At 46.5% G+C, this 24,336-nt stretch overlaps 1 long non-coding RNA gene across 1 annotated transcript in view; it reads right to left on the minus strand.

The window, feature by feature from the left end:
* The window catches only part of LOC309631997, a 306,837-nt gene that overhangs the window by 68,774 nt on the left and 213,727 nt on the right, over positions 1-24,336 (minus strand). The window contains exon 3 of the long non-coding RNA XR_014246687.1: positions 8,595-8,748. This is a non-coding gene — a long non-coding RNA (uncharacterized lncRNA). The remainder of the gene's footprint in view (positions 1-8,594; positions 8,749-24,336) is intronic.

Raw genomic sequence — 24,336 nt, forward strand, 5'->3', positions numbered from 1 at the left:
GCTGGACCGTCTGCTCGGCTCCTGCTGGATTCAAGGCTGCTCCGTCCCCTGCTCTTCCTGACATGCCTCCAGCCCCTCCTGCATGCTCTTTATTGCACTGACTCCTTGGTTTCACGCACAGTTCCTGGAAACCTCCCTCTACATCACTGATCCAAAACTGATGGTCCCGGTGTGAATGCCTAGTGGCCACCATGCCTCCTCCTGAGTGGCTGGCCGTTTCATGGTTCTGAACCTCCCAGGCCTTCTGCCGCCAGGTTGATCCTGACTTGCGCACTGAACAGTGTTTACAGAGAAGGCAGCTGCTGGCTTTCGTGCTCACCTAAGCCTGGCTGTTCCTTGTCTCTATCGGGGTGTCTGATGGAGGTTTTTCTACAGCTTTGACCTCAAACTCCCTTTGCCTTTTGTCTTTTTAGACACTACTGCTCATCTGCTGGGCTTACCTGCCATGGGCCCTAGGAGGGGAGCCACACTGCAGCTAACGGGATAAAGAAAGGGCAGCCTTTCCCCTCCACCCCACTGACCCTCCCACCTTCCTCACAAGACAAAAATCTAAGAGGGAATGTCCAGAGAGAGCTCCCCCCTTCTACCTAACCTAGCCATTCCAGGCATTTCCAGTTTGCTGTTCCAGGCACTTCCAGTTTGCTGTTCCAGGCACTTCCTGTTTGCTGTTCCAGGCACTTCCCATCTGCTGTTCCAGGCATTTCCCGTCTGCTGTTCCAGGCACTTCCCGTCTGCCATTCCAGGCACTTCCCATCTGCCGTTCGAGGCAATTCCCATCTGCTGTTCCAGGCACTTCCCGTCTGCTGTTCCAGGCACTTCCCGTCTGCTGTTCCAGGCACTTCCCGTCTGCCGTTCCAGGCACTTCCCGTCTGCCATTCCAGGCACTTCCCATCTGCCGTTCGAGGCAATTCCCATCTGCTGTTCCAGGCACTTCCTGTCTGCTGTTCCAGGCACTTCCCATCTGCCGTTCGAGGCAATTCCCATCTGCTGTTCCAGGCACTTCCCATCTGCTGTTCCAGGCACTTCCTGTCTGCTGTTCCAGGCACTTCCCGTCTGCTGTTCCAGGCATTTCCTGTCTGCTCTTCCTGTCCTTTCCTGCCCTCCTCTGTTGGATCCTGTGCTCTGAAAACCTGACTCCCCAGGCTTTTTTGTCAAGTGATCTCTGGCCTGATTCAGCCACTGGGAGACTCGTGCTGGGGACCACCCCCCGCCTCTGTTTCAGGCAGTGTCTATGACAGTGCCGTTCCTCCCACAAGGATTCCGGTCCCGCCAGACAGCCCCTCTGTCCAGGAACCCAGCTCAGGGACTGAGCCTCTCACTGAGATGCCAGCTTTTGAAGAGCTGCACACCTGGGGAAGGGGGGCTCACTGTGACCATCTCCTCCCTTTGCACCTTAGCCGGGGGTGGGGGCAGCTCCTGGGATGGCTCTTGTCTGGGCCCCCTCACTGTGCCCTCCCTGTCTGCTCTGACTCCATTGATTGTCCTCCGTACCATCAATTATACAGCAGCCTTTGGGTATAAGTGAAGTCACATTATAGGATGCGTATATCAACTTTCACATAATGCAGCTTATACTGCATCTATCAGGTTTAATATGACATGGTTTCATAAATATTAAAACATAAACAATGGTCTATTTTAGAATCCCATCCTTAGTGCGATGTTGATTTCCCCTTGTGAAGGTTGAATATGTGATGTAAATCCTTGCAGGAATTCTCAGAACATCTCATGTGTTTAGTCCTATTCCTATTAAGTTTAAAAAAATTTTTCCATTTCTCAAACTTACCTGACTATAGCTACCCTTTTGTGCCATATCTATTAACAACCAGTGGAAAGGTGTTTCCCATAATATACACTGAGAAATATTAAGTCATCATATGAAAACTACATGATTCATAGTAGACCTCACATTTCCTATCCCTTCTTTCCTTCTTTCTTTCCCTTCCTGCCAGCCTGAGGTTGAGTTTTAAACCTTCAATGGAAACTGTGAAATAAAATTCATATTTTATGGCAAGAGAAGAAAAATTTAAACATAAAAAGTCTTCTCTGCCCTTTGGCCTCCTCTCTCCCTACGGTGCATTGTGTATCTGCATTATGCATGGACCAAACCTCCCCCACGGGCAGAAACAGCTGCTCAACCATGAAGAGCCAACATTCTCCCAGCATCAATAAGACAACTCCTTAAAGATAACATTCCTCCTTGATCTTGTAAGAGGCTGCATGATCCACCTCTATGGCGCTTAGATCTGGATTATGTAAATCGTCAATAATACGTCATTTGATGTACAGCCCTCTGTCTCATAAAATTTATATAAACTATGTCTTGACTTCTAACGGGCGGAACAGTTCTCAGAGCTTTCTGAGATGCTCTTCCTGGGTTATAATCCTCAAATTTGGATAGAATAAAATTTTCCATTTCTTTCATAGATTGACTGATTAATTTTTCTTTGACAAGATCTACTTCATCTCTGCTTCTCAATTGATGAAAATTCTATTTTTATTTTTTCGTGGAACCATAGACCACTGGACCCATGAGGAACTGTGCTGGGCAAAAGTCTGATATTGTTCCCAAGTTCTCAGCCCCTGGTGTACACGCACTTTTTCCTACTTATTGAAATGCTAATCTGGGTGCTGTTCTGAAGGGATTTTGCAGATGTAATTAAGATCCCAAATTAGTTGACCTTAAAGTAGGGAGATTATCAAGGTGACCTAATCAAGTGAGCCCTTAAAAAAAGGTGAGACTTTTCTCTTCCTGGAGAAAGAGGTTCAAAGCATGAAGGGTATTGGATGTGTGAGAAGGTCTCCTTTGCTGGATTTGAAGGTGGAGGGACCATGTGGCAGAGAGCGCATGTGGCCTTTAGGGGCTGGAGCAGCCCCCATTGACCCCTAGCAAAGAAATGGGACCTCAGGGCTGTAACCACCAGCAGTTGAGTTGTGTCCCAACCATTTAAGCTCCAGATGAGGATGAGCAGAGAACTTGACCATGGCCAGCCTCGACTCGACCTGCCGAGCTGTGAGCTAATAAACGGGTTTTGTTCTGAGCTGCTCACTGCGTGGGGATTAGTTATGCAACAGTAGGAAAGTAACCCAGGGACAATGTTTTTCTCCTTGCAGCTGGGGAAACTGAGGCTGAGAGAGGTGAAGTTGTGTCTCTTGATCTCCTATGTGACGCCTTCGGCACCATGCCAGTCCCCAGAGGTGGGACCAAGGTGCCTACACGGGGCTCTCTTTCAAGGGACAATTTTTTTTTTAAAAGAGGAAACACCTGGTTTTCCATCAGATTAATCAGACACTTGCTTATCTCCATTGCAAACCCCCTGAGGTATCAAGTAGGGGGTCCTTCAGTGGAACTCTAAGGAGGGCCAGCCCTTCATGCTTCAGTTATTTTATTCCCAACCTAAAAATAGGTGCAGCTGGTGCTGTCCTTGGCCTGAGCCTGGATGTGGCCGTCCGTTTGCCCAGGATCCTGTTGCCGAGGTTCCAAGACTCCAGAGCTCCCAGTGGGGCACCCCTCTCTGGTTCCAAGACAGATGGCTCTGCACCGGTGAGGAAGCTTCTTCCTGCCCCCCTTCCCGGTCGCTGCTGCTTCATCTGTTTGTCCTTCCAAACTCCCCCCTTCCTACTTTGGCTTCTGACAAGAGGGAGCAGAGAGAAATCGGGCATTGGGGGTCACCTGGGCTTTGGGGGTCTTCTCTTCTCCATATTTCATTGTCTCCTGGTACCCCAGTGCCAAGGTAAGTCTCAGTCCTGGGCACAGGAAGTGAATAGTTCCATGTGCCAATTCATAAGCACAATCTGACTCTTCACATCTAGGTCTGCTTATGTATAACTGGTCAACCCAGGATACATCCAGAAAACCACATGGTGTGGTTTAGAGAGTTTTAAACCTCTAAGTCTGACTTGGGCTAAGCCGAATAGACAGTTCTTACTAGAGGAAATGTTGCACTGCCATCACTGGTGTACAGTAAGACTTTCTAAGCATCTACTGCTACCCTATCCAGTCTTCACTAGGTCCTTTAGGAGATGGCAGAGCAGAAGCATAAGATATAAATCATCAGGGAAATGCAAATCAAACCACAACAGATATCACCTTACACCTGTTAGGATTGTTATTATTTAAAAAAACAAAAGGTAAGTGTTGGCAAGGATGTAGCAGGAAGTGATACATTGTTGAGAAGTGGTCCATGGTTGGTGGGAATGCAAATTGGTAAGGCCATTACCAATATGGAGATTTCTCAAAATATTAAAAATAGAACTACCGTATGATTCAGCAATCCCACTTCTAGGTATTTATCCAAAGGAAACGAAATCAGGATCTCAAAGACTTATCTGCATTCCTGTGTTTATTCAGCATTATCACAATAGCCAAGATATGAAAACAACCTAAATGTCCATCAATGGATGAATGGATAAGGAAAATGTGGTATATCCACACAATAGAATATTATCCAGCCTTAAAAAGAAGGAAATCCTGCCATTTGCAATAAGATAGATGGACCTAGAGGACATTATACTAAGCGAAATAAGCCAGACACAGAAAGACAAATGCTGAATCATCTCACTTAGATGTGGTGGAATCTAAAATAGTCAAAGTCATAGAAGCAGAGATTAGAGTGGTGGTTGCCAGGGGCTGCGGGAGGGGTTGATGAGGGAGATGTTAGTCAAGGGGTACAAAGTTGCAGTTACGCAAGATGAATACTTCTGGGGATCTAATGTATAGCATGGAGACTATAGGTAAAAATACTGTACTTTATTCTTGAAATATGCTAAGAGAGTAGATCCTAGGTGTTCTCACACACACACAGAGGTAACTGTGTGAGGTGATGGATGTGTGAATTAGCTTGATTGTGTTAATTCTTTCACAATGGATACAGGTGTACCCCTTACATATATACAATTAAAAAAGAAAAACAGGATATAATTTCTACTCTCAAATAGTATATAGAGAATAAAATAGAGATTAAAGTTAAGTGACATAATTTGAAATATACACAAAATCTACCGCACAGCGCCCCAAGCCAGAAGAATCACTGTAGGATGAATTTGGAATTTTTTGTGGAGGACATAATGTTTGAAATATATCTTGAAGAATTAATATTCAATTCCAAAAGCCTATCTTTATTTCAGATAGATACATAGATAAATATATCCATTGAAGAAAATTGGACCAGAAAAGATTTGAGAAGGCAAACATTTCCTCTAATCCCTCAAGCCTTTGATACCAAAATATAACAACCAGAACAAGCTTGCAAAACTTTTATTTTGCCCATTATCCTGTTTGTTTCTTGTATCTTCACTAGAATTTATACTCCATCTGGTATTGAAACAGTTTTGAGACATCTTAAAAATTAAGCACAGTGTAGAATACAAAACATTTAAAAATTATAATAATTCTCTTATTGTCCTGTAAGAACTTTTTTGCTTTCTGTTAATTGACTTTATTCTTCCTAGCTTCCTTGTTACCAAGGCAAAAGAGAAAGGCATTGATTTATATTTCTGCTACTTTCTGAAGGCAAATATTCTGGTTTATTTATCAAGCTTTTTCCCGTTATTGAATTCAAATGGGGATGAGTCAGAGAATCCTGGGTAAGAGAATAGACAATGCATTTAAATACAGTTTTTGAAAACATGCATACATCTTGTTCAAATGGAAGAAGGCACACCACGAATTTATCTTAGTTGCCTGCGAAATTGCTTTGACTAGGTTATAATAGTCTGTGTTCGTTGCAATCTAACATTCTGGCTTCCTGTAGCAAAAGGACATAAAAAACCCTATTAGACTGTTAGTGAACTTGGGCATTAGATGGCCTTTCTCAGATATCAGATGTCTCAAGCGAGCCTTGGCAGGCATGGATTTCCATCTACTCAGATTTGAATTCTCTAGCAAGTGCCTGCAGCACATTCATCGGGGTTCATTAATATAAGAGTCTTGTGTTTTCAACACCATGCACGCTGCAGGAACAGCTGTCATTCCAGTGCGTAAAATTAAAGTCAGGTAGAGACCCAGTGGGCTGCAGGGGGATCTGCAGGACTTAAAAGTAATGCACTCTCCACTTTTCAGATTAAAATAGTCTTTTCCATGTGATGGGACCTTCACACACATGCCGAAGATGTCTAAGGGAATGCCTTAATCGACTTCTCCTTGTTAATTTATTTACTGATTTTACTGACTCGGTTTGAATAAAATTGCTTCTTGGTAGATTACAAGAATGAGTAACTTACAGAATTCATCACCAAGCTGTCTAATCAATCGGCCTGGGAGTATCATTATTGATCATCGCCCACTTAAGTGTTCCAGCACATCCAACTCAAACAGTTTAATTTTCATGTATTTGAGGCTGAGCAGCTTAATTTAACCTGAATGGCCTTTGAATTGTAAGATATTAGTTATTGTTCCCAACATATGGCTCTGAGCGGAGAACAAAGCTATGACTTTTATACAAGATGACTTATTCCTCCCCTCACTCTAGACCACAAGGAACTGGACAGGCCTGGAGATTCTCAAGAACTTGGGAGAAGGAGGAGCCTTTTTGGAACTCTCCAGCAACAGTGCTGATTGGACGGTCCCTCCTCCTCAAGAAAACACACAGGGCCGCTCTGCAGGGTGTTTCTTCAAGGATTTTCCTCTCTCAATTGGTTGTAGACCCGAGCAATGAATTTATTGCCAGAAACCAGGGCTGTAGATACTAAATGTCAGATCCTTCATCCAGGGTGGCCGTGACTATCTGCTCTGTCTCTGCATGCTCTCTGCCATTTCCCTGTGCTCTAGAATTCCTGCTGTCAGGGGTAAACGCAAGGAGTACATGCTTTCTCCTCTGAGAAGCCTGGATGTTAAACTTTATCTCAGACACAGTAGAAAGGCCTATACATAGGGTGATCCTGGAATTTACGTTCAGTGTCTGACAAGTTGCCTTTACTATATAGGTAAATATAGGTAGATATATAAATTAGCTAAAATGTAAAACCATTTTTAAAACTAAAATTATTTTCAAAATTTAAAATGATATATCAATATACATTGAAATGGAATAAAACTCTTTATATTGTTTTAATAAATATTAAAAATGAACATAGGCAGAATAATTATGCTTGGAACATGGATGCTAATTCTTCTTCCCTGAGGCCCTAGTGATCACAGAACATATTCTGCTAAGTGGAGGATATTCTCAGTCCTATTTCTTTTATTTTTTAAATCAGCAAAAATATCAAATATGTTCACAGGTGCTTTTTATTGCCTCTATTTATATTAGATTTTCTCAAAAATAATGTGTACAGGACCAACCCATACAGAATTGTTTAGAATATTGTCAAATTTGGATGCTAAAAATCATTGACCTTCTCCATTTTATTCTATTCCACTACAGAATGTAATTTATCAATTGAAAAGGTTGAGATATTCCAAAATGCAATTATGAAATTTCCAATGAAAATTTTCAGCCCGTGAGCCACAGCTACTGAGCCTGCGCGTCTGGAGCCCATGCTCCGCAACAAGAGAGGCCGCGATAGTGAGAGGCCCGCGCACCGCGATGAAGAGTGGCCCCCGCTTGCCACAACTAGAGAAAGCCCTCGCACAGAAACGAAGACCCAACACAGCCAAAAATTAAAAAAAAAAAAAAAAAAAGCTTCTCCTGTGACCTGCTTTAAAAAAAAAAAATGTTTTTTTCAGACTATTTGGGATTTTTTCATTTAATTTATCAGCCTCCTTGCTTTTGAAAGGGTGCGTTTCAGTGCCTCCTTCCTGAATGTTTTGTTTTCAATAATTACAATTCACTAAAAGGTGTAAAATCTAAAGTTACTCTTGTCATATCAGGTATTGACATTTTTTGAATAAAAAGGATTCCACCTGAGTTTGAAAAACATGCAGTCAAAACTTAGTGGATTCATTTAGTACTAAAATGTACTAGAAAAACGAGTTTAATACCATTGCTTAGGTTGTTTATATTGAAGTACTTCAAAGGCTCACACATTTCTGCCATCTGACTGATGGCAGCTTCAAAAAGAGAAAGCGCGCGTTGCCGTGCTAAAGTATTTTTATTATATCCAAAGTCAGATTTTTCTCAAAAAATACTGTAGTTCAGTTATTCTTTCCCCACTCCTCTCTCTCCCCTATACCCTGCCCCCCGTACTGGCCATACACCCAAATAAGTTGCAATATTTTACCAGTTAAAGTAGAAGCTGTCGGGCTTCCCTGGTGGCGCAGTGGTTGAGAATCTGCCTACCAATTCAGGGGACCCGGGTTCGAGCCCTGGTCTGGGAAGATCCCACATGCCGTAGAGCAACTAGGCCCGTGAGCCACAGCTACTGAGCCTGCGCGTCTGGAGCCTGTGCTCCGCAACAAGAGAGGCCGCGATAGTGAGAGGCCCGCGCACCGCGATGAAGAGTGGCGCCCGCTTGCCACAACTAGAGAAAGCCCTCGCACAGAAACGAAGACCCAACACAGCCATAAATAAATAAATAAACAAATACTTTAAAAAAAAAAATAGAAGCTTTCACAGTTTTCTTAATTTAGTAAAATTGCCTTTACAATGTGACTCTGCTCTACCAAAATTTATATTACCACCTCAAAACCAAATAATTTTATGTTTAACGTTTACCTTTAAATTGAATTTGGAACGGCATTCAGAATAGCGTCAGCCATTTCAACTTTGACAGGATGAACTCCCAAAAGTTTTTCTTTGATTCCAGAATTGGAGGAGAAAAGTGGAGCTACGATTACAATTCATGATGCTGGTTTCCTTTTAGAAGCACCTGGTGACAATAATAAAAAAACTGTTGTCCTTCAACTATTTGAAAAGTATTACTGCTTTTAATGAAGTCCAAGTATCAACAGCCATGACTTGCATGCGTTCTTACACACATGAACTTGGAAGAGAAAATGAACGTGATTCACTTTGAAGAACAGTCCTCTGATGAAACGGAAAACTCCTTTGCAGAATGATAGGAAAACACACTTTCTGTATCTGGTGAAATCATTATTTGGGGGCTCAGTCTTTTAAAAATAGCTATTGGGTGTCAAGTCAGTGTTAATTTCATTTCAGTAGGTTTCCACCTTCTGGTTTCACGTGGTCAGGGATGTCTTTATGACTCCAAGACTGGGGTTCCACATTTTCTCTGAGCCCCAAATCCAGTCCCAGGTTCCTGACATGGACCATTGATTTGCCTGTTGGAATTTATTTAAACAACCCTTCTCCACTCCCCAGCTGGGACACCCCTCCTCTGACTGGATTTCCTCATAATTTTTGCCTTCCCCCAGGGTCCCCTTCTCTGTGATGTACCTGTAATGCCATCACTACTGGGCTTGTGGCTGTTCTGGTCTCCCTTCCTCCCTCAGTGATAAATCTGGACACAGGTTTTGCCTTTTTCCCACCATTAACCTTAATCCACTGTGGTAAACCTCTGCTTCCTGCTCACTTAGTATGTAATGGAAAGCAGGTGCTTTCCATTACAAATAGGTGAATAATTAATTTGAAGGGCTGAGGATTTCTTTTTGACAATGATATAGGCCACTTCTAAAGTCCACTGTCCACAGATGTTGTCCCAATTAACTTCACAAGTGATAGTTTGTATCCTGTCTAGAAAAGTGGGTCCCAATCTTTGCTGAGTAATTCTGGAGGCAGGAGATTTTCTCTCAGGGAGTTTTTCTTTCATTATTAAGTGATAACGTAGGTAAAATTCCTCAGTGCTGTTGGGACATGAGCGAGGTGAGAGGCGGTTCTCTTATCCACCTGTTGGCAGGTGGCAGGGTGGTGTCCCAGGTCCTGACCTGACGACTAAGTTCCAACCAAACCTGGCTTTCAGTGACCCTGAGATGTACTGCAGGGGCCTGGCAATGGCTGCCTTGGCTAAGTAAGATGGAGATCCAGTGAACAGAACTTAGATTTAAGGGTGTTTCAGAGTTTACAAAGCACATTCATAAATGTGCGAAGCCCCCCACACAAGGGCTAAGGCAAGAATACATTTGTTGGAGGTGGAAGTGAAGTCAAATCAGGCCTCCATGTTGTCAAGACCCTGGGCTCTTACTCCAAGACTGATGGATGATATTCTTCCAGACTTGGGGATGGTTGGAGAATGGCTTGTTGAGATGACCAGAAAGACTATCCCTAAAAACATCCACATTCTCTCAGAGCCTCCTCTAACAAATGAAGAAGTGGAGAGGGCATTCTAGCCCAGGGAACAGCCAGAGCAAGGTCACAGAAGGGAGAAACTTTTCTGAAAAGGGTTGGAACCTTCCTGCATCCAGACCATGAGTCCCAGACCTCTTAATTTTAGCAGGAAGGAATGGGAGACCTGAGCATCGGGGCGAGGTCTCTGCTGGAACCCAGGGGAGAAGCAAGGTGTAGAGGAGAGAGAAGAGGAGGAAGAGGTCCTACGGGCAATGATTTTGGAAAGTGAGGGTGCAGTTTGGGTTCCTTTTCGGGTGAGGGATGGGACACTGAATGTGAGTAGGAAAGGATGTCGGATACGGGATCACAAAGACAAGTCAGAATCCTGGTGTTGCCTTTATACAACAGAAGACACGCATCTCCTAGAGGAAGTCAATTCAAGGGAAAACTGTGCATTCCAAGATCTTAAGTAAAAATTCCCCCAACTAAGAGGCTCATATTGTACTCAGCATGCAACAAAATCCAGGAGAAGAAGGGCCCGATTTCTGAAATGGCAGATGTAGGATTAAAGAGAGGTGGAGTGATACCCAGGCCCCAACTTAGACAGAAAAAGTTTCCTCCATCGGGTTCCGTCCTGATCATTGTTGTGAGAAAGCCGGGCAGTGAGGTTGACCTGTTACAAACAAGGAAAGGCTGATGAACAAAGTCATGAACAAAGTAAACCTCCGTGCCAATGCCTTCAAGCAGGTAACGATGTTCCTGTTTTCATCTGCTTCCTAATGTCTCCTGTCCCGTGGTGGTGTGACTAAGCCTCAACTAGTAATATCATCCCAGCGGGGTGAGCCAGCAGCTAAGAGTCTGGGCTTCAGAGGGGGACTCTGTGTCTTCAAGTACCAACTCCTCCACTTTACTACCTGGTCTCCTCATCTGTGAAATGGGTCTAAGACCTTTTCAGGTTGCTAGATTTAATAGATAAAAATACAGGATGCCCTGTTAAGTTTGTACTTCAGATAAGCTATGAATACTCCAAATATTGCACAGGGCATAATTAAACTAATCATTTATTTGTTGCTAATCCGATATTTAACTGGGTGTCCTGTATTTAATCTGGCAATCCTAACAAGGTTACGTTTATTACCTTATATGCTTCTCATAGTAAAATGCTAGCGTATTTTATGCACACAGCAAGCATTAAAATATTAATTACCACGATTTTTATTCTATAAAGATTATCTAGGGAACGATACTCAATACTTTGTAATAACCTATAAGGGAAAAGAATCTGGAAAAAAAAAGATATATATGTATATATAACTGAATCACTTTGCTGTACACCTGAAACTAACATAACATTGTAAATCAACTCTACTTCAATTGAAAAAAGAAGATTATCTAGTACAAACCACTTATATAGTGTATTAGGAAGCTGAGGCTTGGAAAGTTTATGCTGCATACCCAAGAACATACACATGGGTTATTTTTTGTTTTGTTTTGTTTTTTTATTTCCCAAGAGACAAAACTCAAAGCTCCAGATGCCTCACTGCTGATTTTTCTACATCTCACTGGTTACAGCTCCAGGTAGACTTTCCCAGTGAGTGGAAAGATCCATCCATAACTGCCCTTTAATTATTCCTTTTCTGAGCTGAATGCTGGTTCTTTGTACGTAAAGTGTGGCCAGAGGAACCACAGCCTCAGCCTACCTGGGAGCTTGTTAGACAGAAACAAAGTTCACCTCCTTCATCGGAGTCCACACTTTAAACAAAATCCCCAAGTGGTTTGTTTGCACATTAACATTTGAGGGAGTCTTTCCTGCCATGTTTGACCTTCAGAGCAGTGGTTCTCGTTCTTGGCAGTAATTGAATCCTCTGAACAGGTTTTAGAACCTACTGAGGCCTGAGCCGCACTCAGAGATTTTGACTTAGGCAGCCTGGGGTAGGCCCTGGGAATTGGTGATTCCTTTCATCTCCCAGGTGGTCCTCATGTGCAGTCTTGGCTGAAAACTACTGATTTAAAGAGTGCTTCCCCACCCGAGGCAAACGATGCTGGAGGAAATCAATGTCTCTAGTGATAAATCTTTTCCTTTAGCTTCGAGAGATTGAATATACAAATGGAAAACAGCAAGACAGTATATAAAATTAGCACATGGGGGACTTCCCTGGTGGTCCAGCGGTTAGGACTCTGCAGGTCCACTGCAGGGGGCATGGGTTCGACCCCTGGTCAGGGAACTAAGATCCTGCATGCCAAGCGGCATGGCCAGAAAAAAAAAAAAATTAGAACGCTGACCAAATCTGCAGCAGCCAGCCCAGGAGACAAACCCGTTACCTACAGTGGCCAGCCCAGGAAGCCAGCCTACTATCCATAAGTCAGACTTGCAGGAAGACAAAGAAATCCCAATATGCACCCCTAACTGATCACACAGGACCCCCGCTTCCAGCTCCCTGGCGCCCACAGCCTCCATCAGGGCACCCTGAGGTTCCTCCTCCCACCATGAAGCTGTCCTGCTCCCCTGCCTGCCTTTGAGTCTCTGCTGAGCCCAAGGGATGGCAGTTGACTCCTGTGCTAAAGCAACCTCTGAATGAAGAGCCCTTGCTTGTTCTCATTCGGTTGGTCTTCATTTACTCCCACAGCTGCTGCTGGAGATGGATGGATGCAGGATAAGTAGAAGGGACAGACAGGGCCACCGTTCAGTACCCCCTGAAGAAGCTGACACTTTCTTGTCTACTCACCCCAAACCCGTCTCAGCAAACAGCAGGATCGGAATTAGAATGGGCCGGGTCACTGGTCACCTCAAGTTCCCAAGGTGACCTTGCTTTCGAGGCGCTTTCCTGCTCCTCGTTTCTCCTCTGTCCTCTGGCCTGCCCCCTTCTGGTCCACACTTCTGAGAGTCATTGCAACGCAGGACATGCCTGGGTGTGGACCCCTAGTGAAACCGAGCGGGACCCTGTGGGGCTCCTGGGCACAAAAGCCTTTCTGTGTCCCCCGTTTCTTTTTTTTTTTTAAATTAATTAATTAATTAATTTATTTTTACTGTGTTGGGTCTTCGTTTCTGTGCGAGGGCTTTCTCTAGTTGCGGCAAGCGGGAGCCACTCTTCATCACGGTGCACGGGCCTCTCACTACCGCGGCCTCTCTTGTTGCGGAGCACAGGCTCCAGACGCGCAGGCTCAGTAGTTGTGGCTCACGGGCCCAGTTGCTCCGCGGCATGTGGGATCTTCCCAGACCAGGGCTCGAACCCGTGTCCCCTGCATTGGCAGGCAGACTCTCAACCACAACCACTGCGCCACCAGGGAAGCCCCCCCCCTTTTCTTGATTATGGGAAATGGCCTCCACTCAGCCTCCAGGACCTTCCCTGAGTTCCAAGCGGCAGGTTCAGTTGCTAATTAGGGAAGGGAGGGGGTGCGGAGACAACGGAGCAGAAGCTAAGAAACAATAGTGCAGCCTTGGGGCAGGGTCCTGGTTCCCCCTCAAGAGATATATTGATACATAACAATATCTTTGAGCTGTTTTGCAGATTCTGAAGCCACCACCAGGCGGGAGAAGTTAACTCTCTGCTGCCCATAAGCACACAGTCCCCAGACCGGTTGGAACCAGAAGGTTGATGATGCTGACTCCCGATTACCTCACCACCAACCAATCAGAAGAATGTCCACAAGCTGACCACGCCCTCTTTGAACCATTCCTATAAAACTCCTCACAACCGCCTCCAGGGCGGGACACACAGTTTTGAGGGCATTAGCCCACTGTGGCCTGGCAAAGCAATAAAGCTGTTCTTTTCTACTTCACCCAAAACTCTGTCTCTGTGATTCTATTCGGTGTCAGGGTACAGAGCCTGGATTTGGCATCACTAGCTCCACTGTGGATTAACTGTGTGACAATTAGTCTGTGCCTTGGCTCCTGATCCCATCTCCCGGGGTTGTTGCGAGACTTAACCAGGTTGATACATGTAAAGCCCTTAGCCCGGAACCCGGGCTTATTAAGCGCTCTGTGAGCTAAGCCACTGTCATCATTATTCTTCAGGATGCTCTTTTTTCTCCTCACTTTGTCACTCAAGCAAAGAGACAAACTCCCTCCCTCATTGAATCAAGCCATCGATTGAATCAAGGGCTGCCATAAAATACCATATTCTAATGGTATGAAGGACTAATACTCTAATGAAGGACTGGTCTGCAGAATACCATGCCTAATGGCTTAGGCAACAGACATTTATTTTCTCACAGTTCTGGAGGCTACAAGTCCAAGATCAAGCTTCTGGCTGGTTTAATTGCCGGCGAGACCACTCATTTTGGCTTGTAGATGGCCACATTCCTGCTATCCTCACACAGCCTTTTCTCAGGGTGTGCATATGGGGTGGGGGACAGGGGAGGGGGAAGGAGAGAGAGCTCTGCTGTTTCTTCTTATAAGGACACTGATCTTATCCGATCAGAGCCCCACCCACCATGACCTCATTTAACCTTAATTACTTCCCAAATATAGCCACTCTAGGGGTGGAGCTTCAGCACAGGAATTTGGTGGCAACACATACATTCAGTCCATAACAGACACATGTTCCAAACAGAAAGTGGTAAAACTTAAAAGTTCATATCAGACATCCTGGGTCCAGTCCCGAGATTCCTGCCACAGGGGCACCGTCACTCATGTCTCATTCTGTTCTTATCAACGTAACTAGGGGTCCCATTCAGGCTTCCAAGTAGCTTCTCTCTTCCCCTGATGCCTAGAGTCCCAGGTCCTTCAAAACGTCTGTCGTCTGGGCTTTCCAGGGTCTGTTCATCAATCAACATGAGAACAGCTCCTGGCCCCCGGAGAGCATTCCTTTTACTTCATTAAGTCAATCTATTCAGCTCTCTTCCTTTCAACAGCTCTCACTCTCACTCTGATCCTCTTAAAATATGAAACGTCAGGTTCAAAGACCCATGAACTTCTGCCATATTCAAGCATTCAAACCGATTTATTGAACTGTGGTGAGTGGTGGGGAAAATAATGATAAGAGGAAAGCGTCCTTCTCTCCTGGACTCTTGACTCTCTCTTGACGTTTCTGGAAGAGAAGGAAATGTGACCTAGACTGGGGGTGAGGGAATACACCTGAGGGAAGTGACCTTGGCTCTGGGATCTCAATAATGAATAAAAGTTTGCTTGGTCAAGGGTGTGTGTCAGGGGTGGGGCTAAGGAATTGGAGAGATCATTCCTGACAGAAGGACCTCATGAAGAAAGAGCCATTATCAGGAGCAAATAAAACTTCAGGACTTTTAGGTGTATCAGTCAGGGTCCAACCAGGGAAACAGAAACCACTTGTAGTTCTTAACCAGAAGGAATTTAATAGAGGGAATTGCTTACTTTGGTTAGAAAAGAAAAAGAAAGCTAAGAAATGGAACGCAAGGCAGTGAGACACCAGAGATCAGTAACGGCTCACAGCTCTTTCTAAGTTTCAAAATTTAAGTTCTTACATTTGATAACTTTTGTACTTCAAAGCACATCGTTACGAAAGTTAAGTCACAGACTGCGAGAAAATATTTGCAGATCAAACTCTAATGAAGGACTGGTCTGCAGAATACATAAAGAACACTTACAATTCAGTCATAACCACAAAGAACCCAACTCAAAAATGAGCAAAAGACTTGAGTAGACATTTCTCCAGAGAAGACACATGAATGGCTAAGAAGCACATGGAAAGGATGATGAACACCATTAATCTTTAGGGAAATGAAATCAAAACCACTTCATACCCACTAAAATTCCCATGAAACTCCTAGGAATTTACTTGAAAGAAATGAAAGCGTATGTCCTTGCAAAGACTTATATACATGAATGTTTATAGCAGCTTTATTCATCACAGCCCCAAGCTGGAAACAACCCAAATGTCTGTCAATTGGTCATTTCAGAATTTGGTAGAGTCACACAATGGAATACTATTCGGCAATAAAAAGGAATGAACTACTGGTACACGCTACAACATGAGTGGATCTCAAAATGTTATGCTAATTGAAAGAAGCCAGGTGGTGAATATTAATATTAATAAGCAAGTGAATACTCCTTATTAAATGTAAATTTATAGAGCCTGAGTGCTGATTGGTGGTTATTGGGAAGGGAGCATTGATTGACTTCATGGGAAGTTTTGAGGGACAATGGAAATGTTCTCCAGTGGAATTGTGGTAAGTGATGGTTCATCTCTGCAAATTTACTAAAAATTATTGGGTTGTACACTTGCAGTAGTTAAAGCAGGGTTAAACTACACTCCAATAAAACTATTAAAAATTGCACAGAATATATCTTGTTGCTGTGACTTGGACTCACCTCCTTCTGTTGACGTGATCACATTATCTCCAACCTTCCTCCCCCACCCCCCGCCCCATATTTGTTGCTCTTGAAGATTTCCTACCCATTTCTGGACAGCCTTGTTGTTCAATTTCTAGCTCGGTTCACAGGTATCAAATACTTCACTAGAACATTATGTTCCTCATTCTGAAAACTGCTTTCCTTTCAGTAATTCTGAACCACTCTTGTCCAAGCCCATCTCTCACGCCAGCTGGCTACAAGTCTGAGTGTTCTTGGGCCATTCATCACCAAGGCGACACATCTCTTGTTCTCTGCTGGCTTCACTGCCTTATATAGTAGAGGAGCATCACGTCCTGGGCCTGCCTTCCAGTCTGTAGTCCTTTACTCAAGGCTGCTTCTTCCATTCAGAGTTGATGTAAACCTGACCTTATTCTTCCCACTGCGATTTGAAACAGCAGAGAAAAAAAATGGCAGGACAGCAGCTTTTAATGGTTTTCAACTTCTCAACAGGAATCTGCACACAGGCTGCTATAGACTGAATGTTCATGTTCCTCCAACACTCATATGTTGAAAACCTAATAGCCAATGTGAGGGTTATTTAGAGGTGGGGACTTTGGGAAATGATTAGGCTGTGAGGGCAAAGCCTTATAAATGGAGTCAGTGCCCTTATCCAAGAAGCCCAAGAAAGCCCCTTTGTCCCCTGTCATGTGACGACATGGCGAGAAGGTCCGTGAACCAGGAGGAGAGCTCTCACCAGACACTAAATCTGTTGGTGCCTTGATCTTGGACTTCCAGCCTCCAGAACTATGAGAAATAAATGTCTGTTGTTTATAAGCCATGCAGTCTATGGTATATTTTTATAGCAGCCCAAATGGACTAAGACACAGGCCTATGGCCTACATGTCATCAAGAAGAAAAACCAGGGGCAAGAAAAGAAGCAAAGAAAAAACTGGACAAATTCTATGACTGGGCTCATGCTTAGAAGAAGTTTGAATTTCCCCTTTCCTTTCTTTTCTAGAAGGGACAGAAGAGAAGTCTCCTTCCCACACCCGAGTCTATCAGAGTGAGATCTGCTATCTTTGGTTCTCTGTCATTTATCTTCAAATATTTAACCAAAAATCAACCAACAAACAAAAAGAAAAAACCCTGGACTTCCCTGGTGGCAGAGTGGTTAAGAATCTGCCTGCCAATGCAGGGGACATGGGTTCGAACCCTGGTCTGGGAAGATCCCACAGGGTGTGGAGCAACTAAGACCATGCGCCACAACAACTGAGCCTGTGCTCTAGAGCCCGCAAGCCACAACTACTGAGCCCGCGTGCCACAACTACTGAAGCCTGTGCGCCTAGAGCCCGTGCTTCACAACAAGAGAAGCCACCGCAATGAGAAGCCCGCACACAGCAACGGAGAGTAGCCCCTGCTCGCTGCAACTAGAGAAAGCCCACACACAGCTACAAAGACCCAACTCAGCCAAAAATAATAAATTAATTAATTTTTAAAAAGCAGGAATTAAAAAAAAGGAAAAACACTGCCTCCCACCTATACCCCCAAAGACAGAAAAATTCATGTTGAACCCTGCCAGAATTGTGGTAAAGACAAAAATTCCAGCTCTGACCTGATACTACATGACCTAAGACAAGACCCCAGAAACTTTGAAGGAAACTATTCTTGTCCTTTGATTCTTGTCAAAGATTCTTTGAAGAATCTTCTAGGAAAGAGGGCTTTGTCTTCTTGATTGTAGAGGATTTACTTAAAACTCAGTTGCAATAATAGAACTAATGGCCCAGTGGAAAAAAAGAGAATTTTTAAATATTGTGATTAATGTCATATGATGCATTTCTTAACCCACTGAAAAGAAACTGAGTGCTGGTACCCAAAAAGTGAGTAGGATGATTTATTCATTTTTATTATCAGTAACATGACACTCAAGTGTGCATGAGCGCAAGCATGTAGGATAACTTTGCCAAATAATTTCTCATCCAAACCAGATGAAAGAGTGAAGGGAAACACTGTTAATCATTATTCCAGGGCTCCAGAAGTAAGATGCACCTGCCTTGGGAAAACAGGGTCACTTAGTTACCTTAAATGTAAGGAGCATCTCTTGCAAATCAAAACAACAATGAGGTACCACCTCACACTGGTCAGAATGGCCATCATTAAAAAGTCTACAGGGCTTCCCTGGTGGCACAGTGGTTGAGAATCTGCCTGCTAATGCAGGGGACACGGGTTTGAGCCCCGGTCTGGGAAGATCCCACATGCCGCGGAGCACCTAGGGCCGTGAGCCACAACTACTGAGCCTGCGCGTCTGGAGCCTGTGCTCCGCAACAAGAGAGGCCGCGATAGTGAGAGGCCCACGCACCGCGATTAAGATTGGCCCCCGCTCGCCGCAACTAGAGAAAGCCCTCGCACAGAAACGAAGACCCAACACAGCCATAAATAAATAAATAAATAAATAAATTTATAAAATCCTCCCCCGCCACACCCCACCCCTTGTTTAAAAAAAAAAAAAAAGTCTACAAACAACAAATGCTGGGGAGGGTGTGGAGGGAAGGGGACCCTCGTGCACTGCTGGTGGGAATGTAAACTGGTGCAGCCACTATGGAGAACAGTATGGAGGCTCCTCAGAAAAACAAAAAACAGAGTTGCCATATGATCCAGCAAGCCCACTCCTGGGCATATATCTGGACAAAACTATAATTCAAAAAGATACATGCACCCCTATGTTCATAGCAGCACTATTTACAATAGCCAAGACACGGAAGCAACTTAAACGTCCATCAGCAGATGAATGATGAATAAAGATGGATGGATAAAGATGATGTGGCATACACACACACACACACACACACACACACACACAATGGAATACTACTCAGCCATAAAAAAGAATGAAATAATGCCATTTGCAGCAACATGGATGGACCTAGAGATTATCAAACTAAGTGAAGTAAGTCAGACAGAGAAAGACAAATACCATGTGACATCAATTATATGTGGAATCTAAAATATGACATAAATGAACTTACCCATGAAACAGAAACAGACTCACAGCATAGACAACAGACTTGTGGTTGCCAAGGGGGGAGGGGGTGGGAGAGGGATGGATTGGGAGTTTGAGATTAGCAGATGCAAACTGTTATATATAGAATGGATAAACAGCAAGGTCCTACCATATAGTGCGGAGAACTATACTCAATATCATGTAATAAACCATAATGGAAAAGAATATGAAAAAGAATATATATATATATATCTGAATCACTTTGCTGTACACCTGAAACTAACACAACATTGTAAACCAATTATACGTCAATAAAATAAAATAAAACAACAACAACAACAAAACGTAAGGAGCATTTCTGAAAGTCTTCAGAAATGGGCCTCCTGGAAATCTCTTCTGTTACATCAGCTTAGAGAGTTTCAAGTAGAGTTTTATTTGCTTCCCAAGCAAGCTGCCCTGGGTGCATTAGGAGACTGTGGGCAGTCTCCCGCCACCAGTGGGGGGCTGCTCACAGCTCTGGAGGCTGGAAGCCCCAGATCGAGGTGTCAGCAGGTTGAGTTTCTTCTGAGGCCTCTCTCCTCGGCTCGCAGGTGGCCACCTTCTCACTGAGTCCTCACCAGGTCCTCCCTCTGTGTTGTCCGTGTTCTCATCTCCTCTTCTCACAAGGACACCAGTCATAGTGGATCAGGGCCCACCCACAGGGCCTCGTTTCACCTCAATTACCTCCTTAAAGGCCCTATGCCATAGTCACATCCGGAGGTCTGGGGTGGTGGTTTCAACATATGCCTTTTGAGGGACAGAGTTCAGGCCATACCACTACCTTTTCTGCCCACCTGTGATGGTGACTCCATACCCCGCAGTCAGACCCCCCGCTCCCCTTGACTTTGCCCTCCTGACTTTGTCCCCATCCCAGGACGAGCTCGGAAGGACTCAGCCGCCCAGGCGGCAGTGACCTCTCGTTACAGACAGCGAGGGCAGGAGAGTGAGGGACAGGAGGGGACCCCCGCCAGTTTCAGGGTCTCAGTGCGAGGCATCAGGAGAGGCTGTACCTTCAGCTGAGGGTTCTTCTTTCACTTTAATCCTGTTCCTCGCGCCCCCTCCCTTCTGTGCAGGGAGACCCGGGGACAGAGGCTAGTGGGGCGGCATTAGTTCTGTGTTTACGTTCCCGTTCCAGCTGCCGACAGGGCAGACTGATGAGGAGGATTCTGCCTGCGAGGGAGACTGTTTACACAGGCACTGAAGAAACAGAACTGCTTGCAGAGTGACAGTTTTCCTGGGGAGCAGCTAAGGGGCCTCTCCAAGGGGGAGGTGGGCGGGGCGAGTTGTAGTTGGCCTGTCAGCTGCGTTTCTGGGGCATCTGCTGGGGGGCAGTGTTGTCACGGAGCCCAATCCTGCAACGAGGGAGCGGACAGGACAGCCCTGGTTTCAGGTGTGTTCGTAGCCCACCAGCAATAGTCACATGAAGACATCAGAAGAGAACGCACGCAGGTGACAACCAAGTCAGGGAATGTGTAAGGGAGCTAGAGACATAAAGGCCCCTCAGCTCACTGGTCCTCAAATCCTAAGAGGATGGAGTTGCAGGGAAGGGCACAGGGTCTGTTCTCAGGGGCTGTGATTTCTGGGGGACTCCTTTTTTGTAGATGGTCCCCTTTGGTGCCTTTTGATGGAACACGCAGCCAATCTGACGGAGCCACCCCTCTTGGGGGACAGGGGATGCAGCCGCACCAGGGCCGGCCTTGCAGACGCACAGAAACCTGGCATCTCAGAAAGTCCAGACCTCGCTTAGGGCTCCTGTGCCAGGGCGTCCCCCAGCTGCAGTGTCTGGGGCAGTGGTTCCATTCTCCCTGGCTGTGCACTGCTGTAGATGCTGCCATCCACACATCTGCCGCCCTGCCCATGGGGGCAAATCGGTGCCGACCTGGAGGCCTCCCATGCCCTTGGTCCCAGCCCCTGAGGCCCTGCGACTTCAGAAGGTGTCCTGCGCAGGATACAACTTCCGTTCAACGAAGGGGCACGGAACTGAATAATGCAGCGTCTTGGGAACTTGCTGGGTGCCCTGTGGGAGCTAAAGCCTCTGCAGAGCCGGGCAGAATCATCCCCTCTAGACAGCAATCTGCACACTCGTGTTTCTTTGTATCAGTCGTCTCTCTCCATCGTTTGCCTCCCGGGTTTGGATTTGCGGGCCGGACGATGTAATGGGAAGCAGGGGGTAGTGTGCAAACCGAGACCCACCACGGACACTGTGAATGCCTGAGTAAGCGCGACTCAGGGCACCCCAGGGGGCGGCACGTGAGCCTCGGGCCTCCGGGCTCAGGCTCTGACCCCCAGCCCGGGGGACCCTCACAGACCAGACGGCCGCCCGGGTCTCGGGGGCACTTCCTTCGGGGGGGCGGGGGGATGCGCTTTACGTAAGGGCCGCTCGTCTCACTGTTCCAGCTGCTCCAGTGAAAACTGTTCCCGCCCTGCTCGTGAGAGGCCCTCCTTCCCAGCGTCCCTCCCTCCGAGTCACTCTACATGATGTCTGTTGAAGGCGGTGGGCCTCTGTCTGGCTCTCCCCAAGCCCCACCAAGCTGCCTGTTTCACAGCTTTCCGGGACCTACGTTCTCCCTCCGTCTGCATGTTTCCCTTTTCCTTGCAGGACAAAGAAGCATCTGAGCCTTGCCGGCCCCCCGCCTCGGGGATGGGGGGGATCCCTCTCCCGGCCCCTGGGGGGAGGTGGGCCACCCCTGGTCCAGGCTCTTGGGATGCACCGGCGTGGAGGTGAGGTCACAAGGCCCCGGAGACACCTTTCCCCGGGAGCGGACTGGCCCTGCTAGCAGAACTGAAATGAGCTCTACCGAGGAACGGACACCTCCACATTCCCCACGGCAACCGCGGGCTTGGCCCCGGCAACAAGGTGCTACAGGCCGTGGACCACTTGAGACTTAGCTCCTCCCCCCGCGTTTCCTATTTAATGGCAGAAACGAGCCGGTGGCCCCGACGGCAGACACGCGGCGACACGCTGCACTGGGGAAGGGAGAGACCTCAGCTGGCACCGCAGACAGTCCCACAACTGCAGGGCCTTTGGAGGGAGCTGGGGGACACTTGGCTGAAAGATGGCACCGGGCACCATGCCTTGAACACACGTGGGTTTGGGGGAAGGGAAAGGAGAAGGTTAAGGATTGCGGGAAGAGGAGAAAGTCACCGAGATCCCAGAAATGGACGGACGGGCAGAGATGACGGGGCCTGGGGGGAGGGGCTGGGGGGCTGGGGGGTAGGATGCTGGCGGGACAGCGACGCAGGAGGGTGAACAGACACTGCAGGGCCTGGTCTCCGAGGCTCTGAGCCGCCAGCAGACGGGCCGGGCGCGCGGGCTGGAGGCAGTCCACATTCCCATCCCATCCCATCGCTGGTTTGTTCTGACCGCCCACATCTCAGCTTGATGCCTCCTTTGACGCTTGTTTTGCAAAGTGTTGCACTGATCACCACCTGCGAGGCCATCTGTGCTCGCAAAGGCCGGCACCCCAACACCCGCCCACCCACAGGTGCGCCTGGCAACCATGCCCAGGGCTGGACCCGGAACCTCCACCTAAAGCTGGGCTTCCCCGGGGCCGGTGGTCCTGGCGCCCCCGCCATCGTCCCCTTCCGCCTCCCCCTCCTCGCCGTGCAGGATCTCACACACACCGGACACACGCTCTACACACGGTACGCACCGATACAAAACACACACCGCACAGACCGCACACACTGCCCACGCACATAGCCCTTTCTGTTACTTGGTCGGAGTTCGTTGCTTCTGCTTCCAGACTTAGCACACACCTTTCGGGACTTTAGCTGGGCGGAGGTTGAGGGTAATTTGATGAAATAAGTCCCTTAAAGTTATTTCCGTTGCAATAACGCTTCCCGTCTATTTGCTTTTCTAAAGGGGCTTTTCTTCCCTCTCAGTTTCCCTGGTTCTTCCACAGCCTGGCCCACGTGACACAGAAATGAACCCTTTGCTGGTACAAGTGTCTCTTGTGATCCTAATGTTGGTACCACTGGAGAAACAGGAACAGATACCAAATGCAGCGGCACAAAACGGGGCTCATCAACGATGCCCCCGGCCCCAACCCACCTCTTTCCTCTGTGAAGACCAGCAGAATGGGCTTTTTACTCACGTGAGGCTCATTTCTATCCCTTGTTTGCAGGGAAAATATTAATTCCGTGAAGTAACATGAGAACTCACCACCTGCTTGGCAAAGTAATTTGAATGCATGCTGACATAGTTTTAACTACAGTGGAGGTTGTAATTATTGCTTCTCTGGGAACCCACCCCCCAAATCCTGCCCTTCCTCAAGTCCTCACAGCTCCTTGGACAGGCCCCCATCCCGCTGCTCCAGGTGGGCACCCGCGGGTCTTTCAGCATCAACATCCAATAGTCAGTTACGTGAATTCCACCTTAAGTACTGTTCTTTCAGGGAACATCGCGTGCATCCACTTCTGCTTACGCGGATGTCTTACAGGGAGGTGGCCGGTGAGGAACGGGAGGCCTGGGAGTGGACGTGTCTAAGTAGGACAGAGAACCCGGCGCTGAGCTGGACCACAGCCCAGCCGCTCCGAGCCCGGGGCTCCTCACAGGTGGTACAGCCACAGCCTTCTGGGGACCTAGAAACATGTCATTTGCAGAAGATCGTTGCAAAAGAATGAACAAAGCAGACAATTAATACTCAAATCTCATCATTCCTTTGTTTTCCTAATGAATTTTCAAAAGATAGAGATGGAGGGTTTCACCAGTTTGAGACCAGCTTATGTGCAATTGCTGTGGATGAACCTTGCCGTTTGCAGCCCTGGCAGGTAGCAGGGATGTGAAGATTTGCTGAATGAATGAAGAATGAGTTAGTGAATGTATGACCGACTGGAGGGGAGGAGCTTAAACTTCTAAATGTTTACAACAGCCCTCCTATCGGTGGCATTAGGAGTCACGATAGCAAGAAGCTGTCGATATTTCA

The sequence above is a fragment of the Balaenoptera borealis genome (genome assembly GCF_965194805.1).
Source record: "Balaenoptera borealis genome assembly, chromosome: 7".
Taxonomy (NCBI): domain Eukaryota; kingdom Metazoa; phylum Chordata; class Mammalia; order Artiodactyla; family Balaenopteridae; genus Balaenoptera; species Balaenoptera borealis.